The following is an 18,500-nucleotide window of genomic DNA, read 5'->3' on the forward strand; positions in this document are numbered from 1 at the left end:
TTTCCAAAATTTACAAGCAGCTCATGCAGCTCAATAACAAAAAAACAAACAACCCAATCCAAAAATGGGCAGAAGACCTAAATAGACATTTCTCCAAAGAAGATATACAGATTGCCAACAAACACATGAAAGAATGCTCAACATCATTAATCATTAGAGAAATGCAAATCAAAACTACAATGAGATATCATCTCACACCGGTCAGAATGGCCATCATCAAAAAATCTAGAAACAATAAATGCTGGAGAGGGTGTGGAGAAAAGGGAACACTCTTGCACTGTTGGTGGGAATGTAAATTGATACAGCCACTATGGAGAACAGCATGGAGGTTCCTTAAAAAACTACAAATAGAACTACCATACGACCCAGCAATCCCACTACTGGGCATATACCGTGAGAAAACCATAATGCAAAAAGAGTCATGTACCAAAATGTTCACTGCAGCTCTATTTACAATAGCCAGGACATGGAAGCAACCTAAGTGTCTATCAGCAGATGAATGGATAAAGAAGAAGTGGCACATATATACAATGGAATATTACTCAGCCATAAAAAGAAAGGAAATTGAGTTATTTTAGTGAGGTGGATGGACCTAGAGTCTGTCATACAGATTAAAGTAAGTCAGAAAGAGAAAAACAAATACCGTATGCTAACACATATATATGGAATCTAAGAAAAAAAAAAAAGGTAATGAAGAACCTAGGGGTAAGATGGGAATAAAGACACAGACCTACTAGAGCATGGACTTGAGGACATGGAGAGGGGGAAGGGTAAGCTGTGACAAAGTGAGAGAGTGGCATGGACATATATACACTACCAAACGTAAAATAGCTAGCTAGTGGGAAGTAGCCACATAGCACAGGGAGATCAGCTAGGTGGTTTGTGACCAGCTAGAGGGGTGGGATAGGGAGAGTGGGAGGGAGGGAGACACAAGAGGAAAGAGATATGGGAACATATGTATATGTATAACTGATTCACTTTGTTATAAAGCAGAAACTAACACACCACTGTAAAGCAATTATACTCCAATAAAGATGTTAAAAAAAATATTGATTATTCCTAGCTTGACCCTCATAGGAAAAACTTATTTTCAATTATTGCCTATAACTTTTTCACCTTGTGTCCTAGTTACAAAACATAGCTCTATTAATATCATGGGAGAACAAAAGGAAATAGTTATTAAAAAGCAAATTCTATTCCCCTTGGTCATGATTCCAAAGTATAAGACAAGTATAGCCCCCAGTGGCTCCCATGGTCTGGTCCCCCCTCCACTTTCTGCTCTCTCTCAGGTAGGTGACCTCCAGCTGCCATCTGGTTTTGTCCTAACCACAGGAAAGCACAGGAGAGTTTGAACTTTGCTCCATTTGAACTCTTTTTCTTGTGTGAGAGCTGTGCTTCATTTAGGGAAGTACAAACAATGGTGAATGAGACTTGTATGTTTGCTAGGGCTGCCCTAATGATGTGGCTTACATGACAGAAATGTTTCATACTTCTGGTGACTAGATATTTGAGGTGAAGGTGTGAGCAGGGTTAGTTTCTTTTGCGGCCTCTTCCCTTAGATTGTAGATAGCTGTCTTCTCCTTGTGTCTTCATATGGTGTATTAGTCTGCTTGGGCTGCCATAACAAAATACCATAGACTGTGTGGCTTAAACGACAGATATTTGTTTTCTCACATCTCTGGAGGCCAGAGTCTAAGATGAAGGTACTGGCCTGGTCGGGCTCTGGTGAGGGCTCCCTTCTTGGCTCAGAGGCAGTCACCTTCTCACTGTCTCCTCACATGGTGGAGAGGGTTCTAGGGTCTCTTTCTCTTCTTACAAAAGGGTACTAATCCTGTCGTGAGGGCCTGTCTTAGCTCAGGTTGCTATAACAAAATACCATAAACTGGGGGGCTTATAAACAACAGAAGTTTATTTCTCATAGTTCTAGCAGCTGGAAGTCTAAGCTCAGAGTGCCAGCATTGGTCATGTTCTGCTGAGGGCCTTCTTCCAGGTTGCAGATTACTGACTTCTTGCATCCTCATGTGGCAGAGAGCAGAGCACAGGAAGCAAGCTCTCTTGTGACTCTTGGAAGGGCACTAATCCCATTCACGAGAGCGCCACCCTTACGACCTCACCTTATGCTTATTAGCACAGAAGCCCCACCTCCTAATACTGCCACATTGAGGGGTATATGGTTTCAACATATGCATTTTGGAGGACACAAATGTTCGGTCCCTAACAGGGTTCCACCCTCATAACCTCATCTAAACCTAACCATCTCCCAAAGTTTCCATCTCCAAATACCATCACCTTGGAGGGTTAAAGCTTCAACACGCAAATCTGGGGGTTTTTAGTCCATAGCACAATATCTTTTCTACCAGTCTGTGTCCAAATTTCCTCTTCTTATTAGGACACTACTCCAATGACCTCATTTAACCTTAATTACCTCTGTAAAGGCGCTATCTCTAAAGACAGTCACAGTCTGAGGTCCTAGGAGTTAGGATTTCAACATATGAATTTTGAGGGGACAAAATTTAGCCCAAGACACTACTCTTTGAGCCTCACAGAATGAAAAGCTTTTTCCAAGTCTGGCATTACTAAGCCCTTTCATGCCTGTGATATATTCAAGGACTCTCAGATTCACCAGCTGTCCACTACCCATACCCTCACTCCCAGCAACTTATTATTACACAAGTGCTCAAATATACAGAAAGGTTGAAAGAATAGCACAATGATTACCCATATACCCACCACCTAAATTTAAAAATTGTTGACATTTTGCTATTTTTGCTTTATCTCTATATGCGTGTTTTTTGGTTTTTTTTTTTTTTTTTTTGCCAAAATTCTTGAATGTAAGTTTTGGAAATCATATTTCACTCCTAAATACTTCAGTATGTGCCCCTAAAAATCAACATAGTTGATGATCCTTGCCTGAATCAGTTATTTCGATTGCCCTCCTACCAGTTTAAACTTGAGTTTACGCCTCAAAAGGCCACGGCCTGGCATCTAGTAATTAACATAAGTAGGAGGATGAGGCTCAATCTCTTACCGCTAGAAGCCTTTCTCTTTCCTGTGACTCCTCTCACTTAATTCCCCAGCCTGTGGAGACCAGACCTGCTGGCTGGCTCCCTGGTGCCTGGAAATTCAACACTAGGAGAACAAGCATCCGAACCATTTGTGGGGCTGAGTGGAAGGCAAGGGAAGTGCCAAGGTGAAATAAGACAAACCAAATAAGTATATCTGAAATTACAAGCCGGATAAGCTGAAGGAAGTACCTGATGCTGAGGTGAAGATCCCAGCAGACAGGAGGAGTTCCGTGACTCAGGGTGTCCCGGAGAGCATAGCTTCCGTGTGCAGGCCAGGGAGGACTGGGCCGTCCCAGGGGCTCCCAGGTGGCTCGGGAGCCCCGCTCTTCGGTCCCACCACCCACTCCACCCACACCAACACTGGGAGCTGCAGGAGCCCCGGGAAGCATGTTTGTGGAGCTTGTGAGAACCCAGGGCAGCAGGGCCTGGCTCTGCTGCCCCCAAGTTCCACTTTCCTCCTGCCCCTTGTCGGGCCATCTTCCTGCCCCCTCCCGTTAAGTGCTGTAGGAGCTTCCTGCTGCGTTTCCCGTTACCTTAGCGCTGCAGCACCTGGGAGAGATTTAGCGTCGCTGGCAAACCTGGAGAGCTCATTGTGTACTTCCTTTTCAACATGATTTGTCAAATAAAATATTGAATGAGATCAGTTCCAGCACTTTTCCCTTGAGATGCATGTAAAATCTACAGAGAAGTGCCCTGGGGCTTCTTGTTTTGAACCTGACCTGTTCCTGGCAGACCTTCCGCCCTGGTCTCATCACACTGAAAAACCTGGGCAGACTTAACCCCCTCTTTCGCCTCCTTCTCTCCATCCCCCACCCTGCTCCTTCTGATTCAGGCAAAGGGGCAGGACTCGGGCCTCAGGGGACCCACAAGGCAGGAGAGGTGGCTAAGTCCCTTTTTAGTCAGATCCCTTTTGGTCTCTGCATTGCGCTCGCCCCTTTCTTTCCTAGATAACATTTCATGAAAGTTGGGAAACCACCCCCTTCATTTTCGGGGGACAGAGGAAATGCAGACCCACCTGGACAAAACTTCCCCTGATGTTCTCAGAGACAGCAATCCTCAGAGTGGGGTGTGGCTTACAAAGAGTGAACAGGTCAAGTTCAAAAGCAAATACCTGGCTTGGCCTGACAGTTGGGGAAAACAATCGGGGAATGGTCACGAAATGGGGAAGGTGAGCCATAGAGCTCTTCCTACCTACTTTAAGGTAGTTAAATCCTAATGACAAATGGCAGGACGATTGTTGTGTGTCTAACCACCACCCCTCCCCAGCTTCTCTTACCCACAGACCCCAGCCCCCAACTACAGGGTTTGCCTGTGACCCAGGCTGTCCAATCACGGTACACTGTTCCCCTGCCCCTGCTGCCACGCAGCCCAGAGAAACCTACTGTAATTGACTGCAATTTAAAAGCAGGTACGATAAAGCTGCTGAGTGCCTGCCCCAATATTCATTTTCATCTTATTCCTCAGTAAAAGAAGTCCAATTTTTAAAAATTGTGGTAAAACTCATGTAACAGCATTCATACTTTTAAGGTGTACAATTCACTATTTACTACAATCACAAGGTTGTGCAATCACCACCACTGTCTAGTTCCAGAACATTTTCATCACCATAGAATTTATCCTACTCAGGTGTCAGTGCTGCCAGCTCAAAGACTTCATTTCTCAACTTCCCTTTCAGTGAGATGAGGCTTTCTGACTAGGTTTTAGCCAATGAAATGTGAGCAGAAGTGAGGGACTCCCAGAAAAGCTCCCTAAAAGGATGTGGCACCCTTCTGTCCTGTGCTGTTTCTTTCCTCTGCTGATCTTAAACATCAGCTGTTCATCTGTGGGTTTGGTGGAGGAGCTGGGCTAGTTGGGGTGCTCACCCTTGCCGTGGTCAGTACAGGTCTTAAGAAGGAGTTGCCTTCTTAGTTGGGATTAACAGATGCACACTGCTATATGTAAAATAGATAAACAGGGGAATTCCTTGGCGGTCCAGTGGTTAGGACTCCACACTCCTACTTCAGGGGCACCAGTTTGATCCCTGGTCGGGGAATTAAGATCCCACATGGCGGGCTTCCCTGGTGGCGCAGTGGTTGAGAGTCCGCCTGCCGATGCCGGGAACACAGGTTCGTGCCCCGGTCCGGGAAGATCCCACATGCCACGGAGTGGCTAGGCCCGTGAGCCACGGCCGCTGGGCCTGCGCGTCCGGAGCCTGTGCTCCGCAACGGGAGAGGCCACAACAGTGAGAGGCCCGCGTACCGCAAAAAAAAAAAAAAAAAAAAAATCCCACATGGCGTGCAATGTGTGCCCCCCCACAAAGAAACAAACAAACAAACAAAAAGATAAACAAGGACCTACTGGACAGCACAGGGAACTATTCTCATTATCTTGTAATAACCTATAATGGAAAATAATCTGAAAAGGAATATATAGAGAGAATATATAACTGAATCACTTTGCTTTACACCTGAATCATTGTAAATCAACTATACTTCAATTTAAAAAAAAATAAAAGGAGTTCCTGCTTCTACACACTACCAGTGAAAGCAGCCTAGCCCCAGATCCACACAAGGGTGTGAAGACGACCACGTATGGTTCCTTGGAGAGCCACAAATGGAACTGGCTGCCAGCCCTGCCCATGGTACTGTGTTGTCTCAGCTGGAGATCCATCTCTGACGTACCCCCATTTGATTTGACTTTTCTGACATAACCTAATGTCTGTCTCCAAGCAGCTTAAACTTTGACCGCTAGAGCCCCCTCCCATGACTGATGAGCCCCTCTCTGTTACATGTGGCGCCCTGGACAATAAGCTTATACAGCACTCTCTCTGCACCAGGCTCTGATCTAAGGACCTTACGTGAATCGGCTCACAATCCTCACAGTAAACCTAGGAGGTTAGAATCACCATCTCTTTTTTAGAGATGAGGAAACTGAGGCACAGAGCACACTTATTTCACTGTGTGGCATTTTGTCCTAGAAGAGAACATAGGAAGAAATGCCATACAGTGAAATAAAGGCAAATCCTCCTTCCACTCCTGTCCTTCCCCGACCTCCACCGCATCTTAGCTCCGCAGCACAGACTTTTGTGTTAAATAAGAAGAAATTTATTTAACCAGTCCCCTATTGGTTGTTTCCAAACTTTTGCTACTGTCAACAACACTGCAACAAATATCTTTGTGTGTGTGTGTGTATATATATATATAATTTAGTCCATGCACTTATGTGTTAGATGAATTACTAGAAGTGAGATTTCTCAGTCAAAAAGCCTGTGCATTTGTAATTTTGATGGATATTGCTCTCTGTAGAGATTGAACCAATTTGTCCTCCCACAAACAATGTTTGAGACCACCTCTTTTTCTTTTAATTTTTATTGGAGTATAGTTGATTTACAATGTTGTGTTAGTTTCAGGTATACAGCAAAGTGAATCAGTTATACATATATCCACTCTTTTTTTTAGATTCTTTTCCCATGTATGAGACCACCTGCTTTGCCATAGCTTTACCAACACACCAGTAAAATATTACTAGACTTTGCCAAACTGATAGGCAAAAAATATATATAGAACTTCATCATACTTTAAATTGTTATTTGTGTATCATGAGTTAGATTGAGCATCTTTTTACATGTTCCAGGGTCATGACTTTTGGTTTTTGTTGTTGTTGTACTGCCATCCCCCTTTTATTTACAGCATTGTTGGTTTTTCTTACCTTACAAAAAATGCTCCAGGAATGTCCTTGGGCATGCTGCCCTGAGCACACGTGCAAGTGTTTCTCTGAGGATAAAGGCCAAGAAGTATGGCTGCTAGATTGAATGGTATGTACACGTAAAATTTCATCGGATTCTGCCAAGTGGCTTTTCCAAAAAGTCGGTGCCAATTTATACTTCACTAGTAGTGTTTGAGATTACCCACACCTCACCAGCACTTAATAATACATGCCTTTTTTTTAAGTTTAATCATTTTTTTCAATTAATTTTTAATAAATATATGCATAGATATATGTGTGTGTGTGTATTATGTGTATATGTATGTACATAGTTTTTAATTTATTTATTTTATTTATTTATTTTTGGCTGCATTGGGTCTTCGTTGCTGTGCACAGGCTTCCTCTAATTGTGGCAAGCAGGAGCTACTCTTTGTTGCAGTTTGCGGCTTCTCACTACGGTGGCTTCTCTTGCTGCAGAGCACGGGCTCTAGGTGCACGGGCTTCAGTAGTTGTGGCTCGTGGGCTCTAGAGTGCAGGCTCAGTAGTTGTGGCATGTGGGCTGAGTAGTTGTGGCTCGTGGGCTCTAGAGCGCAGGCTCAGTAGTTGTGGCATGCGGGCTTAGTTGCTCAGAGGCATGTGGCATCTTCCCAGACCAGGGCTCGAACCCGTGTCCCCTGCATTGGCAGGCAGATTCTTAACCACTGTGCCACCAGGGAAGCCCCCTACATGTACATAAGTTTTTAATGAAAATCAGCAGTCCCCTGCCCTAAGCTTTCTCACCACCAGGATCTGCTTGTGGTAGCCAATGGCAACTCTTCTAGCTAATTTCTCTGATACTTATCTCCATGTTTAAGAATACTGTGCTTCTACTGCTATTTCTTTTCTTTTGTTTTGTTTTCCTTTTTGGCCGTGCCACAGGGCTTGCAGGATCTTAGTTCCGCGACCAGGGATTGAACCCCGGGCCAAGGCAGTGAATGCACCGAGTCCTAACCAATGGACTGCCAGGGAATTCTCTACTGCTGTTTCTTAATTTATCATGTTTAGACATTCTCCACCGACTCTGGTAGGTGAGTACCTAACTCTCTCACATGTACAGCCATCATTTCCCCTCCCCCATCATCCCAACATAGCACACCTTTGGAAGAATAAATAGTTGGTATTTACATTATAATGACTATACAAGTATCATTCACTGCTGAGCCAAGTGAACATTACTTATTTCTGTTCTCAGGCAGCCTTCAGTATTCCTAAAGTTAGTGATGGCCTCGTTTTTTTAATTCATTTTATGTTCTATGACTCATCATTAGTGTTCTCTAAAAGCTTTAACATCTCTGCCAAAGGCCTTCCCATGATATTTTCCATATGCTCAAGCACATCAGTTCCATTGCTTCCTCCCCAGAGCCTCTCAGGAGGCCTCCTTCGCCCTGCACCCAAGCTGACGGGGCTCTGGCTTAATGCTCTGCTCTTAGTCCTAGGACTTTGCTCACACCTCCAGTGATGGATACCCTAGTCCCTATGTTGAGGATCCCACCTCTCTCTCTCTCCCTCTCTCTCCTCCCTCACTTTAAAAAATTTTTATTTCCTCCTTTTAATGAAGGAGGAAGTGTCTACTAGTGTCCTAATAAAATTCACTTGAAAGTGTACTCAGATAATTTTGTGATTGGGTGAAAAACTATGCATTGCTTATTAGAACACATCCTTTCTGAGTTTTCTGATTTTGATTCTATGGGGGCTCTGTGCATTTCATTGCCTTTGAGCTATATTACAACTCCGTAAATTGTAGGTAATTGACAGCAATGCAAAATAATTCTTATCTAGAGATATGCAAATAAATAACCCACAGTCCCTCTCCCCACCCAAGGCTCCCTACAAAACGCAGTGTCATATCCGTTTATAAATTCATTTCAAAATTCCTTTTTTCCATATAAATTTGTGCTTCTTTGACTTCTTTAAACTGGTTGTAACATCTTACTGGTTCCCTCATTAGTAATGAGGTAAGATATTTAACACACGTTCATTTTATATTTGTGAGAGTCATGATTTTACCTTTTTAAAAAAATATTCCTTTAATAGAAGTGTATTTTTAAAGTCACTGAAGTCTGAAAATATCTTTGTTCTTCTTTCACACTTGAGTGATAGATGGGTTGGGTATAAAATTATAGGTAAAAAATCCAGTGCCACAACTATACCCCAATTAAAATAAAAATCCAATGCCACTTTGACTCCTGTTTCTTTGCATATAACTAGTTTCCAACACTCCCCCTCCATCCTATTTGTTTGTTTGCTTCTTTATCCATGGGATTCAGAAATGTCATAATAATATGCCCTGGTGAGGGTCTTTTTCACTCATTCTGCCATGCACTTCAGTGGATCTTTACATCTAGAGACACTTGCCCTTCAGGTCTAGAAATAAATTTATATATGATTTTCTCTTCCTGGAACTCCTTATATTTTGATGTTGAATGCCTAAACAGATCTTCTAGCTCTCTCATCTTCCTCACCATTCTCATTATTGTATTAATTTGTTTCCCTACCTATTAATGAAGTTGAGTAGCTTCCATATTTAATTGTCCACTTAGCTTCTCAATTATTCTTTTTCTATTAAATAGAATTTTGATGTAAAACAACTGAATATAGGGCTTCCCTGGTGGCGCAGAGGTTGAGAGTCCGCCTGCTGATGCAGGGGACACGGGTTCGTGCCCCGGTCTGGGAGGATCCCACATGCCGCGGAGCGGCTGGGCCCGTGAGCCATGGCCGCTGAGCCTGCGCGTCCGGAGCCTGTGCTCCGCAACGGGAGAGGCCACAACAGTGAGAGGCCCACGTACCACAAAAAAAAAAAAAAAAAAAAAAACAACTGAATATAAACCGATACCTTGTCAGTATATCACTACGTTTCAAAGGATGACAATTTTGAGGAAGACTGATTTATATCACCTAGGTAAAATTGGTGCCTTGTCTTTTTTGGTGGGGGGCTGCATTGGGTCTTCGTTGCTGCACGTGGGCTTTCTCTGGTTGTGGCGAGCAGGGGCTACTCTTTGTTGCGGTGTGCGGGCTTCTCACTGTGGTGGCTTCTCTTGTTGCGGAGCACAGGCTTCAGGCTCGCGGGCTTCAGTAGTTGCAGCACGCAGGCTCAGTAACTGTGGCTCGTGGGCTCTAGAGCACAGGCTCAGTAGTTGTGGCACATGGGCTTAGTTGCTCTGCGGCATGTGGGATCTTCCCGGACCAGGTCTCAAACCCGTGTCCCCTGCATTGGCAGGCAGATTCTCAACCACTGCGCCACCAGGGAAGTCCCACCTTACTTGTGTTATTAGCCACAGAATTTCCAACGTTTTATACACAATCTGGCATATAATAGTTGCTAAATATATCTTTGTTGAATAAACCCCTCAACTTATAGATTCCTACTAAATCTTCATCTAATTCTTCCTCCAGGGTTAAATAGTAAATAATCTTTTTTAACTTTTCATTCTGGAAATATAAAAATAATATTTTTCAAGTATTTGCTATTTGTCCTGTTCTAAGCTCTTTAGGTGTGGTGATTAACTTAATCCTTACAACAATCCAATGAGATAGGTATTATTACTATCTGCATTTTGAAGGTAAAGAAATTTATCTGAAAGCTTCATTAGCTGAGCTGATATTTGGCTCCAAAGATTATACTTTTAACCATCATATTAGATGCCTCTTTGGTTGGCTCAGCTCACAAGCCAATTCTGATCTATTTATAGTAGCTGTCAGGCACACATTGTTGAGAATTCTGGGGCAGCATTTAGGTTGCATGGAAAAAATAATCTGCCTTGATTGATTAATGATGTCTGCCACAGGCCCAGGAATGGCGAGTTGGGGTTTTTGTTTTTTTTTTTTTTTTAAACACTGCTTACTCATTCCTTGGAGAAAGAGATTATCTTTGGGGTTATACATAGCTCTAGTGCTTTTGAAATTAGGGCATGTTGACATCCAAAGTGTTTAAAGGCTGCTTTGTTTCTTTGCTGTAGCAGGAGAATATTTTAACTGCCTGTTTATAATTTATCTGAGAGAAGCACTGGTAATTAGGCATCTGATCACTCCTCTGATTCCCTTGCTTCTTCCTTTTCCTGTGACAAAAACAGAAAGTCAGGAAAATAATCACGTTGCCTCACGATACCAGCGGGCCACATAAAAAGCCCCGTGATGTTGTTTTTCCAATCACTGGTTTTCTTGACAGCCAGCATTTAAACCATTCCAAACACCCCTCCCGTCAATCGTTAGAAATGACCGTAGGATTGGTCTCTTTACTAACCTTCCTACTATGTCCCAAACAGTTTTACAACTTGGCTTCAGCTGCAGGGCAGTCCAGCTTTTAAAGGAATTATATTCCTTTCCTAGAATAGCCATTAAACAGAACTTAACACAGTTTTAAGGGAGGTATAAAGTGACTTTTTCCCGTCTCTCCCCACTTTTCAAAGTGCGCTTTTACACTCAGAACCAGATCTATTTGTTTAGGACAATTTATAAGGTATTCACTATTCACTTTCTCATCCTTTAACAATTTTTTTTTTCAGCTAAATAATATACATTTATTGAGAATTCCTGGGATGGCTGTTATTTCCTCTTAACTACAGGGCAGGGAACCAAGCAGAGAAAAAAAAATCACCAAGAAAGCCCACGGCCCTGATTCCTCTGGCTGAGCAAAGGGAAGAGGAAAGTTGCTCCAGGGGGCAGTGCTCACGAAGGCAACAGGGTTTTGCAGGAGGCCTGCAGAGGAAGTCCCATGACACCAGGGGTGGGTGGAGGCTGCTTCTCCCCAAGTGGCTCCTCTATTTCAGTTTCTTGAAGGGGCTCCTCTGGCCCTTGATGACGCCTTTCTCTTGGAAGTTCCACAGGGCCATCAACAGAAAGCCAACTGTGGCCTCGGATTGTAGTAAGCATCTTGGAGATGGTGGGGCTGCTCAGACCTTGCCCACTTTGCGGCGGACAGGGCTCCCACTGAGGGGGATGATATGCCTCAAGCGTCCCCCATCAGGGCGAAGAAGGAAGACCTCGGGCTGCCTCCCAGAGAGATGCTGCAGGTCAGCAGACCCCCGCAGAGCCTCCGGAGGGACCCTTCCCACTTCAGCTATCCAGTCCGCGACCCTCCCGTGAGGCGGACAGCCTGCTGCACCCAGGAAGGAGGGGCATCTCATCTTCCTGTTGACATGGCACCTCCTGGGACAGTGATCACATGAGATGTTCACATGTAAGACAAGAAGCTTCCACCACCCCTCTGCCATCTGCTGTATCCCATGATCTACGATGTTCAAGCTCAGCCCCAGAGAGCCTCCTCCAGGACGCATCCCACAGACCTGCCACGATCTTGGCATGCACAGCAAACCCATAGCCAAATGTGCCCAATGTGAACACATCTTCAAGGCCCAGACCCTCGCTGGATGTTCCTTTTCTGCTGTTATTTATTTTTAATTTTGTTCATGTGAAATCACATATGTATAGTTTAAAAACAATACTAAAGCTAATCCCCTAGTACTCATAACCCAGGTCAAGAAATATAACATTAGTAAAGCTTTGGGGCTTGTGTTAGTTTCCCATGGCTGCTATAACAAATGATCACAAACTGAGTGGCTTAAAACAAGGGAGAGCTTCCCTGGTGGCGCAGTGGTTGAGAATCTGCCTGCTAATGCAGGGGACACGGGTTCGAACCCTGGCCTGGGAGGATCCCACATGCCACAGAGCAACGAGGCCCGTGAGCCACAACTACTGAGCCTGCGCGTCTGGAGCCTGTGCTCCACAACAAGAGAGGCTGCGACAGTGAGAAGCCCGCGCACCGCGATGAAGAGTGGCCCCCGCTTGCCACAACTAGAGAAAGCCCTCGCACAGAAACGAAGACCCAACACAGCAAAAATTAATTAATTAATTAATAAACTCCTACTCCCAACATCTTTTAAAAAAAAAAAAAAAAAAAACAAGGGAGGGCTTCCCTGGTGGCACAGTGGTTGACAGTCCGCCTGCCGATGCAGGGGACACGGGTTCGTGCCCCGGTCCGGGAAGATCCCACATGCCGCGGAGCGGCTGGGCCCGTGAGCCATGGCCGCTGAGCCTGCGCGTCCGGAGCCTGTGCTCTGCAACGGGAGAGGCCACAACAGTGAGAGGCCCACGTACCGCAAAAAAAAAAAAAAAAAGTTTCAGGCCTAAGATTTCTGGAAATTATTTAGAAGGTTAAACTTTAACACCAGATCCAGGCAAGAATTCAAGGTGTTAAGACGCTGTGTTTTATGAAGAACTAAAAGGGCTCAAGGGGCAAATAAAACAATGGAAGTAGGACAGCTTGGTGCACTGGTTGGGATTCAAACAATGTGTTTATTTTAAGGTATCATTTATTTTAAGGTATCAACTTCCTCCCACCAAAATTTCAAAGTTAATGAGAAATTGATTTTCAAACCAGTGGTATACACCAGTTTATTAATAAAGAGGATGTATCACAACCACACACTCTGCTGTCAGAAACAAGCTACAGAAAAATAGTACAGTTGAAACAAAGTAGAAATATTATCAAAACCACAAGGATATTATCCAGGACATGATAAGAGAGAGGAAATGCAGGGCTTCCCTGGTGGCGCAGTGGTTGGGAGTCCGCCTGCCGATGCAGGGGATACGGGTTCATGCCCCGGTCCGGGAAGATCCCACATGCCGTGGAGCGGCTGGGCCCGTGAGCCATGGCCGCTGAGCCTGCGCGTCCAGAGCCTGTGCTCCGCAACGGGAGAGGCCACAACAGTGAGAGGCCTGCGTACCAAAAAAAAAAAAGGGGGGGAAATTTATTCTCTCACAGTTCTGGGGGCTAGAAGTCTGCAATCAAGGTGTCTGAAGGCTCCTGAGGAAAGTCTTTGCCTTTTCCTAGCTTCTGGTGGCTCCCAGCAATCCTTGGCGTTCCTTGGCTTGTAGCTGCATCACTCCAATCTCTGCTTCCATTGTCAGGGACACAATTCAATGTCCTACAGAGCCCTTGCTGTGTTCCTCCTCCATCATATTCCTTTCCGAAAGAGGTAACCACCTGGCTGATTTTTGCATTAATCTTTTTTTTTTTAACCTTTAAAATAGTTCACCACCTAAATCTGTATACCTAACACAAAAATTGTTGAGTTGTGAAACGCTGACTTTTAAGCACAAGTCTAGCTGAATAAGGTAAGGGCGGTACTGCCATTTCTGGATGAAGGCTCCCACGATGAGATGCTCCAAAAAGGGTCTTCAGCTCAGAAAGTGTTCAGAGCCCCGCTGGGGGAGAGTGGGTACAGTTTGGAAAACTCAGCACTCACCAGAATTAGGGCACTTGTGCGGACAAGAGACTGGGCCCCTGGCAGGAAGCTGGTTGGGTAAGTGGGCTGCATCCTGAGTGCTGGTAAGCTCACACGGGATGGTGGGGAGCCCCTAGGATGGCTCCCATGATCCCTCCCTCGTCTTCACTCCCACTTCCAGAGGGACTGGGGCTGATGCTCCTGTACCCTCTAGGGATTCCATGGCTTCTCGCTTTCCCACCGGCCCCCTGTGACTCCGCCTTTCAGCTCTGCCACTTCCCCCTCCTCCTGGTTTTGTGTATTATGGCTTAAATCCCTCTGCTGTAGTTTGAGTGGAGTTTCATTAGGGAAAAGATGCATGTGTTCAATGTACCGTCTCCACCTTGAGAGCTTTCTCTTGGTCTCATTTTTCTACTGAGCTGTGTTTTAGGATTTCTTCCCTCATTCACTCACTCTGATGTCTGCAAGGCTGGGCTGTCAGGAGGGTCAGAGCTGACAGTAGTTGGGGAGACAGACAAGGAAATCAGTCGTTATGACGCAGCAGTAGTGCTTAAAATATGGTTCCTGGACCACCTATGCAAGCATCTCCCTGACGTTTGGTCAAAATGCTGAGCCCTGAAGGTCGGGCAGAGGCCCAGGGAGGATAAAGACTCCAGACGGGGGAGCAGCCGTCAGCTGTTTGAGGCTGGTTGGAGCCAAGGCTTGGGGAGCGCACCCAGAAAATGTGTGAGGGGCCACGCACTGGCCAAGGACTGAGTGGGGAGGACGGCAGTACCTGTGGGCTGAGCACAGGGGGAGACCTTAAGGGGGAGACTGAGAAGAAGAGGTGGGAGGATGGCGTGTGTGTTGACGGCTGTCACAAAGGTTTCCAAACTCCAGGTTTTCAAAAGTAGCACAGAAACCAGTCCTGTGTGATCCCCTTATACGAGGTACCTAGGGGCGTCAAATTCAGAGAAACAGAAGGCAGAATGGTGCTTTCCAGGGGCGGGGGGAGGCGGGCGCCGGGAAGCAGAGTTTAACAAGTATAGACTTTTTTGCAAAAAGTTCTGAAGACTGGCTGCACAACAATGTGCATATATTCAACACTGCTGGACTGCATACTTAAAAGTGGTTAAGATGATACATTTTATGTTATGTGTTTGGTTTTTTTTTTTTTTACCACAACAAAAAATAATTTTAAAAGAAAAAAAAAGTAACACAGAAACCAGGGCCTGTTTCTAACCTTCAAAAGTTCCTTGATTGGGCTTCCCTGGTGGCACAGTAGATAAGAATCCGCCTGCCAAAGCAGGGGACACGGGTTCAATCCCTGGTCAGGGAAGATCCCACATGCCGCGGAGAAATTAAGCCCGTGTGTCACAACTACTGAGCCTGCGCTCTAGAGCCCACGTGCCACAACTACTGAAGCCTGTGTGCCTAGAGCCCGTGCTCCGCAACAAGAGAAGCCAAAGAAGCCCGCGCACCGCTCAATGCAACTAGAGAAAGCCCGCGCGCAGCAACGAAGACCCAACACAGCCAAAAAAAAAAAAAAAAGTTCCGGGCTTCCCTGGTGGCGCAGTGGTTGAGAGTGCGCCTGCCGATGCAGGGGACACGGGTTCGTGCCCCGATCTGGGAGGATCCCACATGCCGCGGAGCGGCTGGGCCCGTGAGCCATGGCCGCTGAGCCTGCGCGTCCGGAGCCTGTGCTCCGCAACAGGAGAGGCCACAACAGTGAGAGGCCCGCATACCGCAAAAAAAAAAAAAAAGTTCCTGGATTCTTTACCCTTTTGTGATCAGGCTGACTCAGCGGACCAGCGTTCCCCAAATGGGGGCAAAGCTCCAGTGTCTGCTCATCGCCACTGGGGCGTGAGGGACTCTGTCTCCCCTACTTATCCAAGAGCACTCCCGGACACCGCATGCCGGGAGACGCAATCTAAGTAAGAGCTTGAGCCGGAAGCCAGGTCTCAGCATCTCCTCCAACCGTGTTGCCCCCTTCCCGTCCAGCACCCCCAGCTAATTAACCAAAGCTCCGTCTTGTGTGGCAGTTCCTGAAGTTTGCCCGTCACCAAGAGCTTCTGCTTTGTCTCCAAGGGCTCCAGTGTCCACTTTGGGTCCTGTGGTTTAGCCTCTGGAAATTCAAATGGATTCTGGCTGAATTTTATCACAAGATGGACTCTACACCCTGCCTCCTTGGTGCTCTGAATAGGCCAGGTCGGGGGCATGATGGGTTATCAGGCTAGTGGGAGGAGAATGTAACTTGAGAGGCCCAGTGCATGTGGGGCCTCGAGATGGGGTCCAGCTACAGGGCCTGGCTCTGGGGAGCAGCACGGAAAGGTCTAGAGCTCCATCCAAGAAGTCACAGGCTCTAATATAGTAAAATAATTAGAGCCAACACTTAGCACCAAAAATGTGCCGGGCATCCTTCCAAGCCCTTAATATTGATATGTGTGCACGAACTCAATGAATTCTCCCCGTGAACTTATGAGGTCAGTACTACAGCCGACTTTACTGATGCAGAAACAAGAGCACAGGGACGGGGCCTCTCTTTGCTGCATCTGCTGTGAGAATGAAAGCAATCAGGCAGTCGACGGTCCAGAAGATGTAGACATTACTCAGAAGGGATGCACAGGTGTCAAGAAGGGTCCCACAGGAGGCTGCAGAGGGATTTGAATCACATCAGGGTCAAACTCAAGTCTCCTTGGAAGGAAAAAGAAGAGGCTCTGGGTGGACAAATGGTGGGGAAATAGGAAGGAACTGGCTGTGGTTTGCACTGTCGGTTGTCACGTACAGAATGTAATGCAGGGTGTTACCCTGGCTTCCGTTCCAAGATGAGATCTGTGTGCTTCCCCATCACCGTTGTCATTCAAGAGGACAGGTCTCTGGTTGAAATCTGGAATTTCTTGTATGAGAAATATATCAGCAGCGTTTGAAAGTATTTGAACCAGGCGTTGCTTGTTCAGTGTCTCAAGCCCAGAAAGAGGAGTTAATTCTTAAAGGAAAAGACATTGAACTTGTATCAAATTCAGGTTGTTACTTTGATCCTGCAAGCCACAACAGTTCGAAGGATACCCGGACACTTCTGGATGGTATACGAAAAAGTCTCTGAAAAAGGAACAGTTCAGCAGGCTGATGGAGGTCTAAGAGTTGTCTGGCTGTGGGAAATAACTAGATGGCGGATTATTCTTAAGACCTATTTCTAATTTTTTTTTTTTTTTTTTTTTTTGCGGTACGCGGGCCTCTCACTGCTGTGGCCTCTCCCGTCGCGGAGCACAGGCTCCGGATGCGCAGGCTCAGAGGCCATAGCTCACGGGCCCAGCGGCTCCGCGGCATGTGGGATCTTCTTGGACCGGGGCACGAACCCGTGTCCCCTGCATGGGCAGGCGGACTCTCAACCACTGCGCCACCAGGGAAGCCCCCTATTTCTAATATTTTAAAGATGTAGTAAAGGCCCTCTATTGAAGGATCAAAAGGACGGGGAGGTTAAACTACTTGCCCAAGGTAACCCTGTCACTGCGAGGCAGAACCACATCTAAACCCAATCAGGCAGAGACTCCTGAACTGGCACCCTTATCCACCCTGCCACCTCTCCCCCAGCTGCTCATCTTCAGGTGGCAAATCAGACAGACGGCCCCTCAGTGGGGAAGCCAGAAGAGTCCAGAGCCCGGCTGGGGTCAGTCATGGTTCCAGATAATCCGATGGTGTAGAGAAGGGTTCAGCCAGCCAATGGTTTGGGTTGTGGGTGGAGAGTTCCAACCCCAGAAGGGGCTGGGCTAGAGCTAGGCGGGGAACAGGGCAGGTTGCAGTCCCAGCAAAGGGCACCTGGGCCCCTTTGGCTCTGAGCCATTTCCCTGTTTCTGGGCTGGGGCCCCAATGGACCGACCTGAGAAGTATAAATACTGTGACACAGGGCTATGACACAGACATGTAGAATTTGCTCTGCGGCCCTGAACCTGTCTCATAGCAGCAAACATAACAATACAGGCAACCTGGTTGGCACCTGGCTTCTGGGTCGAAGAGGGTGACTTAATGACAAGGCCTCATGGGTTGATGGAGATCAAGGAGGAAAGGGACAACCTGCTGGCGAGAGCACCAGTGGGTTCAGGATGGGAAAGGCAAGCAACACAGGGCAGGTGTGGGTGGAGTCATCACCAAGGGCTGCAGCAAAGCCCCCAAAGCTTTAAAAGCCTTCAGGTTTCTGTGAACTATTGGGGCCTACAGATAATTCATTGCTTGAGTCTTGCAAGTGCTGGTCTCACAGCTCCTTTCCCACCGCACCTCAGCTGTTCCTCACCAGGCCAAGCACCATGCCTAAGGCCTGGCCTCAGGGCCTTTGTACTTGCCATCTTCAGCCTATAACACTCTTCCCCAGATATCCTCACTCCCCGCAGGCCTGTGCTCCAAGGAGGCTGATCAGGGAGGCCGTTCCTACAAAAAACACCTCCCTTTCCTGCTCACCCATCCTTTACTATCCCCTTGCTGTGTGGATTGTGTTTTCCAAAGGTGCCACAGCAAT

The 18,500-nt window shown here is 46.4% G+C and overlaps 1 pseudogene across 1 annotated transcript; it reads left to right on the top strand.

The window, feature by feature from the left end:
* The first annotated feature begins 16,447 nt into the window (after window positions 1-16,447).
* On the top strand, window positions 16,448-17,691 carry LOC307058412 (large ribosomal subunit protein uL6-like; annotated as a pseudogene). Its single transcript has 2 exons — window positions 16,448-17,122; window positions 17,582-17,691. The product of its transcript is annotated as a large ribosomal subunit protein uL6-like (transcript).
* Window positions 17,692-18,500: the final 809 nt, after the last annotated feature.

The sequence above is a fragment of the Hyperoodon ampullatus genome (assembly GCF_949752795.1).
Source record: "Hyperoodon ampullatus genome assembly, chromosome: 9".
NCBI lineage: Eukaryota > Metazoa > Chordata > Mammalia > Artiodactyla > Ziphiidae > Hyperoodon > Hyperoodon ampullatus.